This window comes from Alexandromys fortis, unplaced genomic scaffold, assembly GCF_014885135.2.
Source record: "Alexandromys fortis isolate MF-2015 unplaced genomic scaffold, M_Fortis_MF-2015_v1.1 scaffold_42, whole genome shotgun sequence".
In the NCBI taxonomy this organism is placed as follows: domain Eukaryota; kingdom Metazoa; phylum Chordata; class Mammalia; order Rodentia; family Cricetidae; genus Alexandromys; species Alexandromys fortis.
The window spans coordinates 2,258,204-2,277,095 of NW_026067934.1; the positions used below are offsets into that span (position 1 = coordinate 2,258,204).

The 18,892-nt window shown below is 34.6% G+C and overlaps 1 long non-coding RNA gene across 1 annotated transcript in view; it reads right to left on the reverse strand.

Moving 5' to 3' along the window:
• Nucleotides 1–7,269: 7,269 nt before the first annotated feature.
• Nucleotides 7,270–18,892, reverse strand: part of LOC126504099 (uncharacterized) — a 52,790-nt gene continuing 41,167 nt past the window's right edge. Inside the window, exon 4 of the long non-coding RNA XR_007592498.1 lies at nucleotides 7,270–8,588. This is a non-coding gene — a long non-coding RNA (uncharacterized lncRNA). The remainder of the gene's footprint in view (nucleotides 8,589–18,892) is intronic.

Sequence of the window (18,892 nt, forward strand, 5' to 3'; positions counted from 1 at the left end):
CAATTTGACTTTAATAAAGGTGGAATCAAATCCCTCAGTTATCAGCATGGTAAAAATCCAAACCATAGTTTAAAAATGTGTGCTAAAAAAAAAAAAAGTGTGCTGTTCATGAATATTTATAAATTGGAAACTACTACCAAAACAGGCTGGTTTGTATTAAGCTCTGAGGAACAAAGAGTGAATTGAGATGTTAATGGGAAACAACTTCTGGAAGTGATACAAGAAATTGGCCCCAGTCAGACAGTGCTCACTTCTAGATTTATCTCCGTATAACCTCATCATCCCATAGTGATCACATTACCATAAAATGAAAAAAATCTAAAATTATAGGAAAACAGGGAACAATTCTGGCACTAATGGATTGGTTATAACTCTATGGAAAATGCAGTTGCCCCTGAGAAAACTTTTGATATGGAAAATAGCTCAGATTTATCCCAATGCCTCTCACAATTAGTTCTTTTCCTAAATGGGCCCATTAATCTCAATATTTCTAAGATAATTGTTTGTGGCTCAGTGATAAATAGCAAGGCACCATCTGTACAATAAAACCTCTTTCTATTCTTTTCCTCTTGTTATTGTATCTTAATCCTGATGCTATTTTTAAGACAATTTATATCTTGGTTAAGGAACTAGTTGCATACTCTGTAGTGAATCTAGGATAAATTTACAACTCTGAGTATGAATTTTTAAATACTACCATTTGTCGGAACTCATCAGCTGGGAAAAATAATTTACTTCAAGGATCAGTGTAAAGAGTTGACTTTGAATGTTAACACTAGTTGTTTTTATCCTTTTAATATGTGCAATGTAATAAGGAGTATATATCATAAGTGGTTTGAGTGACAGAATGCTAACGATATGTATTATGAGAAAGTTAATTGCAATTAGATATCTTTATAGCACATTTAAGTAATTATAAAATTTTTGAAGCCAAAACAAAAAAAAATCATTAGGTTAATTTATTTTTTTGGGGGGCTGGGATGTATGAGCAAATGGGAAATCACACCAAATCACCTACTATATTCATTACTACTGTGCACTCACTTCTTTTTTGGTGAAACAGAAAAATTATATTTGATATTAGCTTTTTAGCCACAGGTTGAACTGTGCCATCAATATAGCATATAGCATAACTTTCAGGCAGATTTTCAATACAGATTGGAGTTACAATACATTGTTATAAATCTTGGATAGTTTGGTGAAGAGTCTGGATTTTCATTTCATTGGTTAATTTGTTCAATGTTTTCTTCATCTATGACTATCATGAAAATATCTGTACAAATTAAGGCTAACTATTCCAGCATATGTCTCTAATAAAACAAAAATGGTTTTTGAATATTACCATATAATATATTACAGTTATACCACACAAAATTTCAGGCCATACAGTTATAGAAAGATCTAGTAACACTTTAAAAGATATGCTTAATAACCTGAAAATTGTAATAAAGACACTCAAGAGTCAGATTACACAATGCTTAATTAACTCCAAAAGTTTTAAATGTTATTGATAAATAAATAACAAATGAAGAAAATACATTGAATTGAATCAAAAACAGCTGAATTAAAACAACAAATATATGTTGACCTCAGGAAGGAAACCAGGATATGTGTTATGTTGAGAAAGAGATTTTTTTTTTTTTACAGGAGAAGAAAACTATGGATACTGTCAAGATTGATAAACATCAGATTTGAACAGAAGATATTTCTTGATTCAGAGAGACAATAGTTCATATAGAGTACCAACTAATTCTAGAAGTAGGCTTCATCTAGCTTCCTATATGTGATTTTTGGCTTCCATCTGAGGCAGGAAAACAGGAATTAAGCATGTTTATCCCAGGTATATTAAAAGATTGTGTCCCTTTAACCACTCTGAGATCTGTTGCACATGACATTTAAAATGTTTAAATTTTCTGCAGTGAACCATAGTTATTCCTAAAAGAAACTTTGAAGTCCCCACAGTGTTGATGGATCCCCCCACAACAACAACAACAATTTCAACTGAATTGTGCAACATTACTAAAGTGACAAACACCAACCAATGATTAAGTTTGAACTACAAACTGCTCAGCACAATTTTAAGTCAGTTCGATAAGACAATCTAGCTTCATGGACTACTCAAGCCATGACTTCAGATAAGCCCTTCATATCCGCACCATACAAAGACTATACAACATCTAGTATTCCCAGTACTTGGTTTTTATTTCATCTTTTTCAGTGTCCTCTATAGATGTTATTGCCCCCATAGATCAGGAAGTAATTTTAAGAACACAATATCCATATTCCCAAGAGGGGCATGGGTGGTTATTGATATTTCAGTGGATATTTGACATCATATAGAAGGGTTGGCTACAAGTTGTTATTGGTCATGGTAGGAAGCAAACTAAACAAAAGAAATTAGACCTAGGGATCTCACTCTGAAAAGCAAGAAGAAGGATGTAGGAATGATATAAGAAAAAAGTACATTATTTAATCTACTTGTACAACAACCACTAGTGTAAAAATTTTACACTACTATGGATTTTTGTATATTGATACAAATTTAAGGTAATTTTTTCTTATACTGGATATATGTTTTTACTCTTATTTGAAATATTTTTCATAATGATACAAATAAAAGGTTATTTTGTTATACTGTATATATGTTTCTATTATTTTTTATCTTCCCAGATGAAAATTCAACAAATGTATATACTATCTAAAATGACTCAAGAATAAATAAATGTTAACATATCTATACAAAAAACATATACTTGATTAGTAACCAAAGTCTACATATGAGGAAAAGCCCAGGAATTTAAGGAATATTTTAATTGGTTTATTTATTTCTTCCTTGACCCAGGGGTGGGTCCGTAGTTGACTTTTCAGTTTCCATGAGTTTGTAGGCTTTCTGGGAGTAGTATTGTTGAATTCTAACTTTACTCCATGGTGATCTGATAAGACACAATGGGTTAATCCAATTATATATTTTTTAATCTGTGGATGCTTGCTTTCTGACCAAGTATGTGATCACTTTTACGTAAGTTTCCATGAGGTGCTGAGAAGAAGGTATATTCTTTTTTGTTTGGGTGGTATATTCTATAGATGTCTATTAAGTTTATTTGATACATTACATCTTTTAGTTTCCTTATTTTTCTGTTAAGTTTCTATCTGTTTGACCTGTCCATTTTCTAGAGAGAAGTGTTGAAATCTCCTGCTATTAATGTATGGCGTTTGATGTGCAATTTATGTTTTAGTCTGTGTCTTTTACATATGTTGGTACTCTTGTATTACAGGCATAGACATTCAGGATTGAGACTTCATCTTGATGAATTGTTTCTGATATGAGTATATAGTGTCCTTCTCCATCTCTTCTGATTGATTTTAGTTTTAAATCAGTTTTGTTAGATATTAGCATATCAACACCTACTTGTTTCTTAGGTCCATTTGATTGGAAAACCTTTTCCCAACCCTTTACTATGAGGTAGTATCTGTCTTTGAGTTTGAGGTTGAGCAGAATATTGGATCCTGTTTTTGTATCATTTATCTTAGCCTGTGCTTTTTATCGGTAAATTGAGTCCATTGCTATTAGGTGATATTAATGACTAGTGGTTATTAACTCTGGTTATTTTTTTGGTAGTTTTGTGTGATTCCCTTCTTTGGGTTATGCTTTTGGGGGTTTACCATATATCGGTGTTATTGTGGGTGTAGTTAGATTCCTTGGGTTGAGGGTTTTTTTTTTTTCTAGAACTTTCTTTAAGGCTGGGTTTATGGATATGTATTTTTTAAATCAGTTTTTGTCATTGAATATCTTTTTTTCTCCATCAATGGTGAATGAAAGTTTTGCTGGGTATAGTAGTCTGGGCTTGCATCCATGGTATCTTAGTGTCTGCAGCACATCTATCCAAGTCCTCGTGGTTTTCATGTTTTCTATTGAGAAGTCAGGTATAATTCTGATAGATTTACCTTTAAATTTTATTTGACCTTTTTCCTTTCCAGCTCTTTTTATACTCTTTCTTTATTCTGTATGTTTTGTGTCTTGATTATTGTATTGCTAGGAGATTTTTTTATGTAGTCTATTTGGTGTTCTGTAAGCTTCTTGTACCTTCATAGGAATATCCTTGTTTAGGTTGGGATAGTTTTCTTCTATAATTTTATTGAATATGTTTTCTGTGCCTTGGAGCTGGAGTTCTCCTTCTACTGCTATTATTCTTAGTTTTAATCTTTCATGGTGTGCCAGATTTTCTGAATATTTTGTGTTAATAATTTATTGGAGTTAATTTTTTTTTTTTGACCAATGAGTCTATTTCCTTTATAGTATATTCAGCGCCCAGGACTCTTTTTTCTATCTCTTGTATTCTGTTGGTTACACTTGTCTCTGTAGCTCCTGTTTGTTTACCCAGATTTTCCATTCAGAAAATTCCCTCTGTTTGTGTTTTCTTTATTATCTCTATTTAAGTCTTCAAATCTTGAACTGTTTCCTTCATTTGTTTGATTGCTTTTTCTTGATTTTCTTCGGTTTCTTTGAGGGATTTATTAATTTCTTCCACCTTTTTGTTTGTAGTTTTTCACTTCCTCTGTAAAAGTCTCCATCATTTTCATAAAGTTACATTTAAAGAGCTGGGCGATGGTGGCGCACGCCTTTAATCCCAGTACTCGGGAGGCAGAGGTAGGCGGATCTCTGTGAGTTCGAAACCAGCCTGGTCTACAGAGCTAGTGCCAGGACAGGCTCCAAAGCCACAGAGAAACCCTGTCTCGAAAAACAAAAACAAACAAAAAAGTTACATTTAAATTTGTTTTCCTCTACTACTTCTGGGTTAAGATGATCATGTCTTCCTGTTGTGTATTCGCTGGGTCTTGGTGTTACTATGTTGTTTTTTAGGATGTTGGAGGAATTTTTGCATTGTCACCTACCCATCTCTTCCTCCAAATGAGGCCCACAGTTTTTGGCATCTTGTTCCAATCCTTGCTGTGACTATCTCTTAGGTCCCCTCAGTATTAGAGCAAGCTGTGTTGCAGAGTTCTATGGAGCTCACAGGAAACAGGCAGTTTTGGGGGTGGGGTGAATTGGGGAATAACAGGATAACTCCCTGCTGGTTGTATAGAAAAGCCAAGGGATTTGGGTAGGGGCCCTGGGTTTTGTCCCCCATGGGGGTCCTAGAGAGTGAGCCATCTGGCTGTCTAGTCCTGTGGCTGATGCCGCCTCATCTCTTAGGTCTACTCAGTATTGGAGCAGGCTGTGTTACAGGGTTCCATGGAGCTCGCGGGGAACAGGTGGGTTTGGGGGTGTGGTGAGGTGGGGAACTGATCATTTTCTTTCAAACCACCACATGGGGCAATTTGGAAACCTAGGGCAGTTGAACTTCCTGGAATCCGTGAAGGTGACCCTAGCAAAGATTTTTAGTACAATAGGATATGGAGCCTGCATTGGCTATCTTTTCTAAGCAGGCAAGGCTTCTAGTGTTAAGACTGGGATACCACCCTGCAGCAAAACCTTTGTCCTACCAGGAAAAAGTACTGTGGCAGTTGGGGCTCAGAACTTGTGATCTAATTTGCGGTCCATTCAGGGAGAGGTGCTCATGCCTTATATTTCCTGGATTGTCAGGAACCAGAATCTCAATAGGCCATACACTTACAGTACATCTAAATATGACTATCTCCCCATAAAAGTTAATAAATTATTTCCTAAAGATATTCTGTTATACTCAAAAGTTGTTGCCTAGTCCAATTAACATCAGATGTGCTTCGTCTGGCATATTATGGGAACAGATGCAGAGACACCCAGACAAACACTAGAAGGAGCTTGGGGAACCCCACAAAAGAAAGGGAAGAAAGATTGTAAGAGCCAGAGGGGTCAAGGTCAACAGGATAAAATGGCCCACGGAATCAAGAAATCAGGATTCATAAGGACTCACAGAAACTGAAGTGACAATCATAGAGCCTGCCTAGGTCTTTACTAAGTACTATGCATGTATGCTACAGTTGTTTAACTTGGGTTTTCTTGGAACTCCTAACAATGGAAGTTAGGGCTGTCGCTGGCTCTTTTGCCTACTCTTGGCACCATTTTCCTCCTTATGCACTGCCTTCTCCAGCCTTACTATGAGGATTTGTGTCTATTATTATTGCTTCTTGGAATGCTATGTTCAGTTGATATCCTTGGGAGGCCTGCTTTTTCCTGAATGGAAATGGAGGAGCAGTGGATCTAGGGAGAAGAAAGGTGGGTGAATGGGAGGAGTAGAGTGAGGGAAAACTGCACTCTAGATATGTTGTATGGGTGAAGAATAAATAAAAAGAGAAGAGGAATTAAGCATTTATCTGATATTATAAGGGTTAAAAGCATTCAGCCCATAGCAGTAGGAAATTATAATTATTGATAAGAATGAGGCCAAACTGCATGTCTTCCATACTGTCAATGAGAATGAGAAATTTTAAGGCTTCTTTAAAGATAGGTTATATCCAGTCCAAAAAGGTGAAGCTAAAGTTGCTAAACAACCCATCTATTCTTTTCCTCGAGTGAGGATTCCATGTGCTTTATGCTTCCCTAATCATGAGAAAATGTCCAAAAGACTACTTGCTAAGGCTACTGATCTTCTCTTTTTGGGATGATTTACTGATAAGAAATCATTACCCAGAACCTGGATGTGATCACTTTAAAATGTTGTTATCAAAGTACATATTACCCCCACTTGCCAATCATAACGAGTGATTAGACTTCCAACAAATTGAACAAATACAATATATTCTGAGGTCTCATGACCTAGAAGCCTATAGATCTTTGCTTTCGGCTCACTGAAACATTTAAAAATGTTTCTATTCTTTTTTTTTCAAGAATAGTGTCTATCTCTCTTCTGTATTAAAAGACTTAAATATTTATTTTGCATTATTTATGTGTATGCATCCAAGTCTGCATGTAGTTATGCATATATGTGTGGGTATTCATGGAGATCTGTTGTGATGAATCCACCTTGAGCTGGACTTAGAGCCACCCAATATGGATGCTGGCCTTTAAACTTGGATCCTTCCTGGAGCTGTATGTATTCATTAACCACTGAGCCATTTCTTCAGTCCCTACATGACTTTTGCATAAAGCTTCCCTTTCCTTTTTAGTTTCATTAACCACCACAAAATGTATGACTGAAAGAAAAATAAAGAACTACACACAAATAATTTTGTGTGGATAGTCACAGTTATTTGATTTGAAAAACACCAAAATATTGAAGTAATTGAAATGACCATTATCTTTTTTTAAATATGTATTCATTTATTTTCTTAAAACATCATAATGAGGCTGTGTTGTATTTAGTAAATGTGTTTATAAAATGATACAATGAACAATGATGTATGCAAATATAAAAATAAAAAAAGATGTAAGAATGAGATACAATAACATTAACTAATTAAGGTATACAACAAATATTAAATAAATGCTACTAGATAAATAATTATTCAGATGTATAGACTATTTATACACAGTTTTTGTTATTTTTAAAGGCAAGCAAAAATCCATGTGAAAGCTAGAAAAGAAATATGGGATCATATTGTGTTGCTCTCTATTTTATGCCCTTGAGGCAGGGTCTCTCACTGAACCTGGAACTAAACTACTAGCCAATGATCTCCCAGGATCCTCTATGTTTGCCCATTACAGCTGAAGTTAAAAACACCTGAAACCATACTCATATTTTTGTGGGTACGTGTAATACAAATCCAAGCCCTCATGATTAGAAAAAACACACACTATTTCCCACTGAGTGTTCCCATCCCAGTCTCTCAAGTAGGAGCTCTATTTAGCTTGCCTTTAATCTACTTTAAAGCTCTCCATAGGGCTTCACAAACAAAATTCAGAAATATTGACATCTGGGTGAATAGCAAAATTATTTTCTTCTAATATTTTTTCTCTTTCTCTTTCTCTTTCTCATTTGTGCATGCACACAAACACACACACACACACATACATGCTTTCATCTCTACCACAGAAAGAAGGGAACATAAATTAGTCCTATATAGTAACACAGTAACAAATATTCCTTCATTTTTTCAATTTAGAAAATTGTATATACCGATCTTTACGTTTATCACTAGCAAAGCTGAAATATCTTAGATCAGATCTTGTCTCCGACTCACATGGTAGGGCTTCTGGCATTTGAAAGGAGCTATGACTCCAAGGAATGGCTGCATTCTGTTTAATCAGTTTGGTTTGTCATACCACAAAATGTTAAAGATACTTAATTGCACAATTCAGATTAAATTAATAATTTAAGAAGTAAATAGATTAAATTAATAATTTAAGAAATAAAACTAGTTAATAGACTAGAGCTGCTTTAGTGACTGGAATATTGAGATGACCTTTAAATGCTTCCCAGATTTGGGAGGAGCTTATAGCAGGTAAGCAGAGCTGCCATACACTTTTCCAGGCATCTGAACCTCTCCTGAACAACTCAACGTTCCAAGACACCATATTTTTTGGATAAAATGAAACTGGTCAACATTGTTCAGGTGTTTCCTAGACACTTTTTCAGGTCCATTTGTTCATGGTGGTCTATTCATCTGCTTCCTGTAGCCAACGGAGTGTTGGGGTCTCCTAAGAATCTTCATGGTGCCAACTGTGGGCCCTGTGGAGACACAAAGGTGGATCCCTGGTCACAAGTAGAATGTTTATTTGATGACAGATACTTAAATATTTGGCAAGATCTGAGCAGAGTAGAGTATTATAACAATATTCTGATGTACAAACCTAGGCAGAGGACACAGCATGAGTGTTATAGAGAACAGTTCAGAAGACTATTTTAATCAATGATTTGCTGTTTGATTTAATTCTTAAATTTTAAAAACTATTTTATATTTATAAGCTATTTTGAGATTTATTTTCTAATTTATAATTTTTAGAATATCAAATTTTAATTAAATATTTTATCTAATTTAAAATCTTGTTAAATTATTACAAAGAAGTTTTAAAATTTATTTCAAAATTTATACACAGTTTTAAACACACATGATTCTGTTCATAAATGTTAAAGTTCTTATACTGTGTTTTCCCATGCTTTCTCTATACCAAACACTGATGAAGATGTCCTTGGTATTGGAAGACTGAGTACATTCAATGTATTCACAATTTCTTGTTCTTTCTCTTTGTGTCTTGACCTGTGATTATGAACAGAGCTCATTGTTGATGCAGGTGAAAGGTCTTATGAAAATATAGTAACTGACATGCATTTTTCTGCATTGGAGGTTACAAATAACACTTGTCTTCAGTTTTTGCTTGACCTAATGTCTGAGGTCATGTCTAAACTGCCCTTTTCTTTATTGTAGAGAACATAAAGGATTTCTGAGTTCACAACCACTGTTCTTTTAGTCAAAGAGAACTTTCAGTTTTCCTTTGTTATTCTGGCTTTTGATTTCTAGTTTTGACCTGGAATTATTCTTAAAGATTATTTTTCTCTTTGGATGACCCAAATGCACTGGTAAATCTTTTTTTGAAATCTTTCTCTCTACACCAAGATGCATGTACCCACTTATGGCTCCAAGAATCAATGACGGATGCATGCTATAGTCTTTTCTAACTATAGGATAATCTATAAATGACTGGTATGTATTTTGCTACTTTTCCCAAATCAAGCTTTCTTATCATCTTTGGTTTTCCATAGCATCTTTTCATATGTTACTCAATGTCAATGTAGTAATGCTCAATTGACTTAGTCTCCTGGGAATTTCAACAGCCTCTTATCCTCAATATTGGAAGTCACATCTGGATTCCTTTACTTAGAATTTGGCCGATTAATATAATTTGATTTTAGTTTTTAATTTCTGATTATTTTGAACTTTTTACATAAAGATATCAGACATCTTTAGAATTTTCTTAATTAACTTATTAGTTCATATTTTATGTGCTCATTAGTATTTGTATGTGAAAATAAAGGAGCTTTCTCTTTTACTTATGCCAATAATTTCTTTTGTGGTTAATCTTGTTAAATATATTCCATTTTTCATCACCTTTTGAGACCAATCTCTAAGCATGTCTGTGAGGCCTCTTCTAGACTACGCTAGTAGAACAATGAATATATACTATGTTAGCCTAAATAGAGAAATCCAGCTAAGCAACAGCATTCATTGCTCTCTGCTTTTGTCCTGACTGTAATCCTGTTGTGAATTTGAGATACACATTCCTGCAATTATGCCTTCTTTAAAGGACCTACTTCCCTTAACTTTTAACCCAAAATGCTATTGTTATTATTATTAATTATTAATAATGATTTTATTTGTTTACAATAATGACAACAATAATTAATACAGACTCATAGCACTGATTAAAACTTCATGTACACAACTGAATATGGTATGTTGTCTATTCTTGATCCAAGGGATTTATTTTGCTAACAATTATTATTGATGAACAGCTTGCTTTTATACCTTTTAGAGTGACTAGAATGTGACCATATATTACTAAGGAATATATTTTAGAGATGGTTGTTGAAATTTTTCATGTCTTTTCTTCATGAATTAGGAAGATAATGTGATAAGTATGCACATATATTTTAGAGGTTTGTTAGTGTGTGTGTGTATGTATGTGTGTGTCTGTGTGTTTGTACATATGTGAAGGTGAGATCTTGAATCCTGTTTTATCACATCTTACGTACATGTGGTAGAATGCTTTCTTCTGGTTTGGTAACTTCTAATGGCAGAATGTGTAGGTCACCTTTTAATAATGAAGGACTAGATTTGGCTCTAAAATTAAGAACAAGACTTCATAGCTCTAGAAGTTGACATGAAAGCATCCAAAGAAGTGTTATAATCAACAGTCAAACAGAGGTATGACACCTGTGGACCACATCAGTGACTAGCATGCTATAAATCTTATGGGGTACACATAATTTAGCAGTTACCAATAGTTTGCTGATTAGACTTAAAACCTGCTCAACAAGAGAGATGCCATACCTCATAATAGAAACCTAGGTAAGTACTCAATGCTAGTGCAGTCATAGTTATTGAAGGACAAACATTAATTTGCTAAACCAGAAAAAGCCCTAATACCAACTTGTTAACAATTTTTGTTATACCCATAGATAAATGTAGTTTTTACCATTATCAAGGAAACGATCTCTACACTGCATAGAAAAAAATCATCGTATTCATGCAGCAGAATATATATGTATATACCAATGCATGTATGCATACAATAATAATTAATGAAAAAAAAAGATGTCATGAATTTGAAGGTAGCAGGGAGGATATAGGAGGAAAAAAAGCAGAATAAATTTAACTAAAATATAATATTTGTTTGTCTTTGCAGAATGTACTTTACTAAGGGGAACTTATACTTCGAGTTTTGTGTAATGTTGCTGTCTAATGCTCTTCTTCTACTTTCAAGACTTACAAAAAGATCTGTGCCATTAATAATTTTGTTGACTTGGGTCATTATCACTTGCAAACTTCTTACCCCAGTTTTTGACAGACTTTTTTCTCTATAACTTTGTATTTCTTTATGATATGTGTGTAAAACCTCAGAACCCTGTCCATAATCTATATAGGGTTGGGCTGGTCCAGAGCAATGATGTTTCTTTCTTTACTTTTTTTATTTTTAATTTTTTATTGACTTTTACTGAGCTCTACATTTTTCTCTACTCCTCTCCATAACACTTCCCTTCCCTTCCACCCTCTCCCAAGGTCCCCATGCTCTCAATTTACTCAGGAATTCTTGTCTTTTTCTACTTCCCACATAGATTAGATCTATGTATGTCTTTCTTAGGGTCCTCTAGGTTGTTGTCTAGGTTCTCTGCAATTGTGATTTGCGGAATGGTTTTCTTTGCTTTATGTTTAAAAACCACTTGAGTCAGTACTTGTGATAATTGTTTTTCTGGGTCTGAGTTACCTTACTCAAAAGGATGTTTTCTAGTTCCATTCATTTTCCTGAAAATTTTCAAGATTTTGTTATTTTTTTTCTGCTGTGTATTACTCTATTGTGTAAATGTACCACATTTTCTTTATCCATTCTTTGGTTGAGGGGCATTTAGATTGTTTCCAGGTTCTGGCTATGTCAAGCAACGCTGCTATAAACATAGTTGAACATATGTCCTTGTTAAATACTTTATTATAATTTACAAGTGAATTCAAAACCTGGAGCTTTCTTTGGTGTGATAATTTTCAATAATACAACTAATAGATTTTATGTCTATACTGTTATATTTTAATATGTTCATAGTATATAACTGTGTTATTTCAGCATATATATATATATATGTTGTATTTATTCACGCATGTTTTATCTGTAACTTCTGATAAAGATTTAAATATGTGTGTATTTTGACCCATTATTCAACTATACATTCTTCTTTGACCTTTTTTTTTTTTTTTTTTCGAGACAGGGTTTCTCTGTGGTTTTGGAGCCTGTCCTGGAACTAGCTCTTGTAGACCAGGCTGGTCTCGAACTCACAGAGATCCACCTGCCTCTGTCTCCCAAGTGCTGGAATTAAAGGCGTGCGCCACCACCGCCCGGCTTCTTTAACCTTTTTGATAGCTTACATCTTTTAGAAATAAAGGCTTCCACTATCACTGCCGGCACAAAATCACTTAATAAGTAGAATCTAGGTTTAGATCCCTCTAATTTAATATAAAAGCTGAATATCTATATCTTTATGAATCTATTAGTGACTAAAAAAAACATTATCTACAAGGAAATATTTGTAACAAAGGAATTATGACTAAAAAAGAAGTTTCTGTCATTTCATCTCTTCACTAACCCCACATAAGACAGAGGACTGATCTCTAAACTATACAAAGAACTCAATAATATTTCATCAAAAGAACAAATAATCCCATAAAAATGAGGTACTGACCTAAACAGAGAACTCTCAACAAAGATACCTAAAATGGCTGAAAGACACTTAAGGAAATGCTCAACATCCTTAGTCATCAGAGAAATACAAATCAAAACAACTCTGAGATTCCACCTTACTCCTGTAAGGATGGCTAAGATCAAAAACACTAATGACAACTTATGCTGTAGATGTTATGGGGTAAAGGGAACAGTTTTGCATTTCTGGTGGAAGTGCAAGATCGTAAAACCCCTTTGGATATCAGTGTGGTGATTTCTCAGAAAATTAGGAAATAATCTTTCTCAAGACCAAGTAATACCACTTTTGGGTATATATCCAAAGAATGCTCAAAGTGCCACAAGGACATGTGCTTAGATATATTTATAGCAGCATTGTTTGATGTATCCAGAACCTGGAAACAACCTACATGTCCCTCCACTGAAGAATGGATAAGGAAAATGTGGTATATTTACACAATAGCATACTACACAGCAGAAAAAATAATGAAATCTTAAAATTTGCAGGCAAAGGGATGAACCTAGAAATCATTTTGAGTGAGGTAACCTAGATCCGGAGAGACAATTATAATATATACTCACTCGTAAGTGATTTTTAAACATAAAGCAAAGAAACAAGCCCACAAATCACAATCTCAGAGACCCTAGACAAAAATGAGTACCCTAAAAGAGACATACATAAATCTAAACTACATGAGAAGGAGAAAAAGACAAGGTCTCCTCAGTAAACTGGGGGCAAGGGGACCTTGGGTCCATGGGTGAAGGGGACAGCAGAGACAGGGAGGGGAGCAGAGAACAGTGCAGAGCTTAATAAATTAAATTTAAAAAATAGTATCTACAAGTCAAATCACTTATATATGATATTGTAATTAAAAGTTTATATTATTTTATGATTATTTCTAAGATTATAAGTAACTGAAATGAACATTTAATGAAACTAAAGTATATTCTTATATTGCTAGTCTTAAAAGTCTTTTTATGTTAGAGCATTTATGTTATTTTAAAACACATTAACAACATTGATAGTAACATTCCAAGAGGAAGAAGGTACTTCTGGGTTTGTTTCAGAGTAGCAGAGATCTTAGAGAGTTAACAGAGTCCACAGCTAGTTCCTAGATTCCAATACCATGAACATATTCTTTTATTTTATTTTATTTTTGACATAATACAAATGAAGAAGAGCTTTTGTAGAACCTTGCATTCTAGCCACTTAGCATCAAACGCAAATGGATGGATCTAGAAACATCATATTGAGTAAATAATCCAGATCTAGGTTATAATTCTTTTATTCTTTCTGTATATCCTTAATTAAGTGCATCTCTTATTGCACCAAAAGAAATATAAACAGAAAAAAAAAAAAAACACATTTTTCCCCACGGTCCTTGTTTTTCACCCAGTAACCATCCTATCACTTTGGCAATAAAATTTCTCACCCTCATACCTATCCATATGGTGTCTATTTCTTCTCTAATTAGTCCTGCAATCTGCTTTTCTTCAGTCATTGTTCTCAAAACTATCAATGATAACAGAAGTTACTCTCAATGTTTGTTTTCACAGTCGGTACATTCAGATGATTTTATATTTCTTTGAACTTTAACTCTAGAACACCAAACCTCCCATTCCTCCAATTTTAACCATCTCTACCAAAGTTACTATAGACAAAACTATATTTATTTTTCCATTGGCATTTTACCAATTTCCTCTTATTGTTTCTCTGTTTTTTTTATCTTTATGGAACAGCCAGATAAAATATTTAAAAATGCATCCCTTTCCAGTTTGCAGTATTTCAGTGATTTTATTTTTACTTGCAAATAGTCTCTATTTCCTATCAAGTCCTTCATGTCTTTGTTGTCTAGTTTACATTAAATTATGACCTCTATTTGCATGAAAATTGGTTTTATTTATTGCATTTATTTCTTCAAGAATTGGAATGTGTTTTACCTAAGATTTCTGATCTTACATTACTATGGATATTATCTATTCCTCAATGAAAGAGTAGAGATTGAGGAATTTTCCTCATTTCATGTACAAGAAGTAGACATGAAACCATAGATAAATAAAAGTACATTGATAAAGGCAGAGTAATAAAAACTAAACACTTTTATGACTTTGAAACTGTTGTAGTTATCCAGAGAAAATATTTTAGTCCTAGTAACTCTGTTTTTCATAGGAACTTAAGGTCATAATAATAGTTAGAAGAATGGAAAATACCAGTGACACACTATCATCAGAACGTTGGAAACGGATGAAGCAGGACTGTAGAATCCATTCCTATCTGCTTCATTTTCCAGATACTTTCCTTTGTGAAAGATAACCAGACTTTGCTTTGTGGGCTTTCCAACCCTTACAAACTTTATACCTCTCTATACCCACAATGTTCTAAGAAGGCTGTGAAGTAACAATACTTTTTTTGTGTGTGACTGAGACTCATTCTTATACTCCTTTTACTTTTTAAATTGTATTTGTTTTTATTTCATGTATATTAGTGTTTATCCTGCTTGCAAGTCTATGTGGGGGTGTTCAAAACCTTGGAGCTAGAGTTACACAGACAGTTAATAGACATTATGTGGGTGCTGGGAGGTGAACTTGGGTCCTCTGGAAGACAGCCAGTGCTTTGCATGTTTGAGCCATCTCTCCATAACCAGATAGTACTTTTATTTTTGCCAGATATTTCTGATATAAAATGTTTGGTATTTAATTACATTGCCATATCTTATATTGCATAATTAAAACTGTATTTAGAAAACACTGATAAGGGCCAAATTTCACCAAAGATTAGAAAAAAAATAAAATCACAGTAAGATCTATTAAATCACAACTCTAAAATTATTCTCTGATAGGGCTTTTTTTTTAAAATTTGTTTATTTATTAAAGATTTCTGCCTCCTCCCCACCACCCCCTCACATTTACCTCCCCCTCTCCCGATCGAGCCCCCCTCCCTCATCAGCCCAAAGAGCAATCAGGGTTCCCTGACCTGTGGGAAGTCCAAGGACCACCCACCTCCGACTGCGAGGGGTGCACCCATACACTGAGACAATGGGGATGTTCTATCAGGAACACACCAAGGCCAGCTGGCCTGGGTCTGAAAAATCATGGGATAAAACCGGACTTGCTGAACATCGTGAACAATGAGGACTACTGAGAACTCAAGAACAGTGGCAATGGGTTTTTGATCCTACTGCACATACTGGCTTTGTGGGAGCCTAGGCAGTTTGGGCTTTTTTCTTGATTAAAGAATGCCTTTTAATTTTATTAATGTGTTAAGTATTTATCTTTGAAACTCTCATTTTACCTTTCTTCCATCATTTTCAAATTCTATCCTTTGTCAATATGATTGTGTTTTTTTATGTTTCTGTCCCTCTTACAACTCAGTCTTCCACATTAATTGTCCTGAGTAGAGTGATCTATTGATAAGAGATTGAAATTTAAAACTTGCCTTGATGAAAGTTATAAATGTTGTTATGAAAGGCCCTTGCTTCAGAAATCTGTCTGGCTTTTAAATTTCTTCACTCCTAAATGAAGGAAATTCATCCCTTTGACTTCCAGACTCTCCTGCTATGTAAAGAGCTGAAAACAAGGTGCAAGCCCTTCATGCCAGCTGCTAGTTTCTTGATCTTGGACTCCATAAAACTATGAAAAATAAAATTCTACTAGTCATTAACCACTTCATATAAGATACTTCATTACAGCTGCAAATGATGAAACAGGATGTTCAATTATGTTCAACTTTTATATCTGAAGGTCTCCTGGAGTGCCAGCAAAGGTAAAAAATGTTAACCACTCCATTTTATCTTTGAAATTGATCATTTTAAGTTAACCTTCATGAAGACCGTTTGTGTCACAAGCACTTAATAAATGTTTACTAACCTTCCCAGTTCATTCCAATCTTATCCCATCACTTTTATGTTAAATATAAAAGTTGAAGTACCATTTATAATAACTTAGACCTGGCCTTTCAGAGTTGTCATTTCCTGATACTCCCTAAGAATTCCAGAGTAAGAAAATGGCTTTGTGGAGACATTATAACGGCCACATATTTATGTCAAATAGACAAACCACCATATTATTTACCAAAGGTCACTGGGAGGCACTAACATCTAAAGATATTAACAAAGCACAAAGCAATAGTCTCTTCTATCCACAGAAAGATATACACTTCCCAAAGAAACACTCAGAAATAAATTACAAAGACACTGGGCCTTAAGTAAGCAGATGTATGTACCATGATGTTAATTGAGTTGATAGTTGTCTGTTCTATCATAACAATTTGAAAAAAGTTTAGAATAGTATAAATTTACTTAGATTATCCTGTATAAATGACATCACATTAATTAAGCTGTGATGTCAGCTCTGTTGTTACTAACATAATTCTAATGCCAAATATGTGAGTGTTATTTCCCACAGCAACTATCCATTATCTTACTGTCTAGATAGAGACTTGTTCTAGTTTAATTCAAGCCAGACTCTAATAGCTGCAATGAACTTTATGTGCCAGTGTCAAGAGCTCAGAACCCCAGGGAAAACCTTTCTGTAAATTCTAATCACAAGAACAGGGTAAATAAGGTACAAACATCAAACTGACTTGTTGGAATGATGAGGTCCCAAATAACAACCATGACTTAGGTTTGGTAATTTTGATAGCATGTCTTAAAAAAGTAGGAAACCAATTAAATTGGTTGGTAGAGGGCATTGGCCTAACCAACTCCATTTTATTCCTCACTGTCTCTGTTTTGCTTATCTAATATTTTTTCCTCCTCAATCATTATTCTCCAGTCATCTTAGATTACAAGGTCTGATACAATAAGGAGCTAAAATCATTTCCAATTAACTTACAATCTTGCAAGGCTAAAGACCCTATAATGTGACCAATCAATGATGATGGGAGGCATTATCTCATGATAGAAACTGAGGTTGCACTTAGGCACAAACAATCATCACAAAGGAAACACAGTCCAACAAGTGATGACAGTAATAATAGCTGTAGAACTTCTCACAACCAGAACTAAGACATTGAGAAGTCAGTTCCTGATGGGGGATTCCCCTCTGTATGCTGTGAATACTATTGCTTAATAAAGTAACTGCCTTAGCCTGGTGGTAGGGTAAAACAGAGCAAGGAGAGAAAATGTAAGCTGAATGCTGGGAGAAAGGAGTTGGAGTCAGAGAGAAGTCACATAACCCCACCAGAGACAGATTCCGGAACTTTACCCAGTAAACCACAACCATGTGACAATACACAGGCTACTAGAAATGGATTAAATTATGTTTTTTTTTTTTATTTTGATTAGTTTTTTTAATACCAATCCAAATTCCCACTCCTATAGAAGGAGGAGAGCAGGCCTGCTTTTTGTACCACCTGGCTCCCATATGGTTAGCTTTACACCCAAAATAACAACACACAAATCATATTCTTTTAAACACTGCCTGGCCTGTTAGTTCTAGCCTCTTATCAGCTAATTCTCACATCTTGGTTAACCCATTTCTAATAATCTCTGTAGCACCATGAGGTGGTGGCTCACTGGAAAAGATTCAGCATGTCTGACCTGGCAGCTGGCTCCATTGTGTCTGAGCAACTATGCTTTCTTTCTCCCAGCATCCTGTTCTGTCTTCCCCACCTACCTATGCTCTGACCTACCAGGCCAAGCAGTTTTCTTTATTAATCAACCAATGAAAGCAACAGATAGACAAATGACCTTCCCACATCATTTAAAGACCCTCCTACATCACACTCCTTCCCCTCCTCCCATTTCCTCCACACACCCTCCTATCCTACCACCCTCTTATCCTGAGAGGATTAGGCACTTTCCTTTGTTGAAGGTACAAGGCCCTCCCTCCTACATCTAGGCTGAGCAAGGTATACTGATATGGATATGGATAATTTGCATTGGTATGGATTTTATGGTCAATTTTGTTATATGTATTTCTGATCTTGATTAAGGTATTGTAATTGTGTAGTCCATTTAAAATGTAATGTATAATTAGGAAATATAGGTTGTTAATGGATAATCAATAGTCAAGCTTGTAGTCATGTTAGTTAGATTTTCTAGATATATAGAGATATATTTCAATTAGATAGGCATTCTTCATATCTTT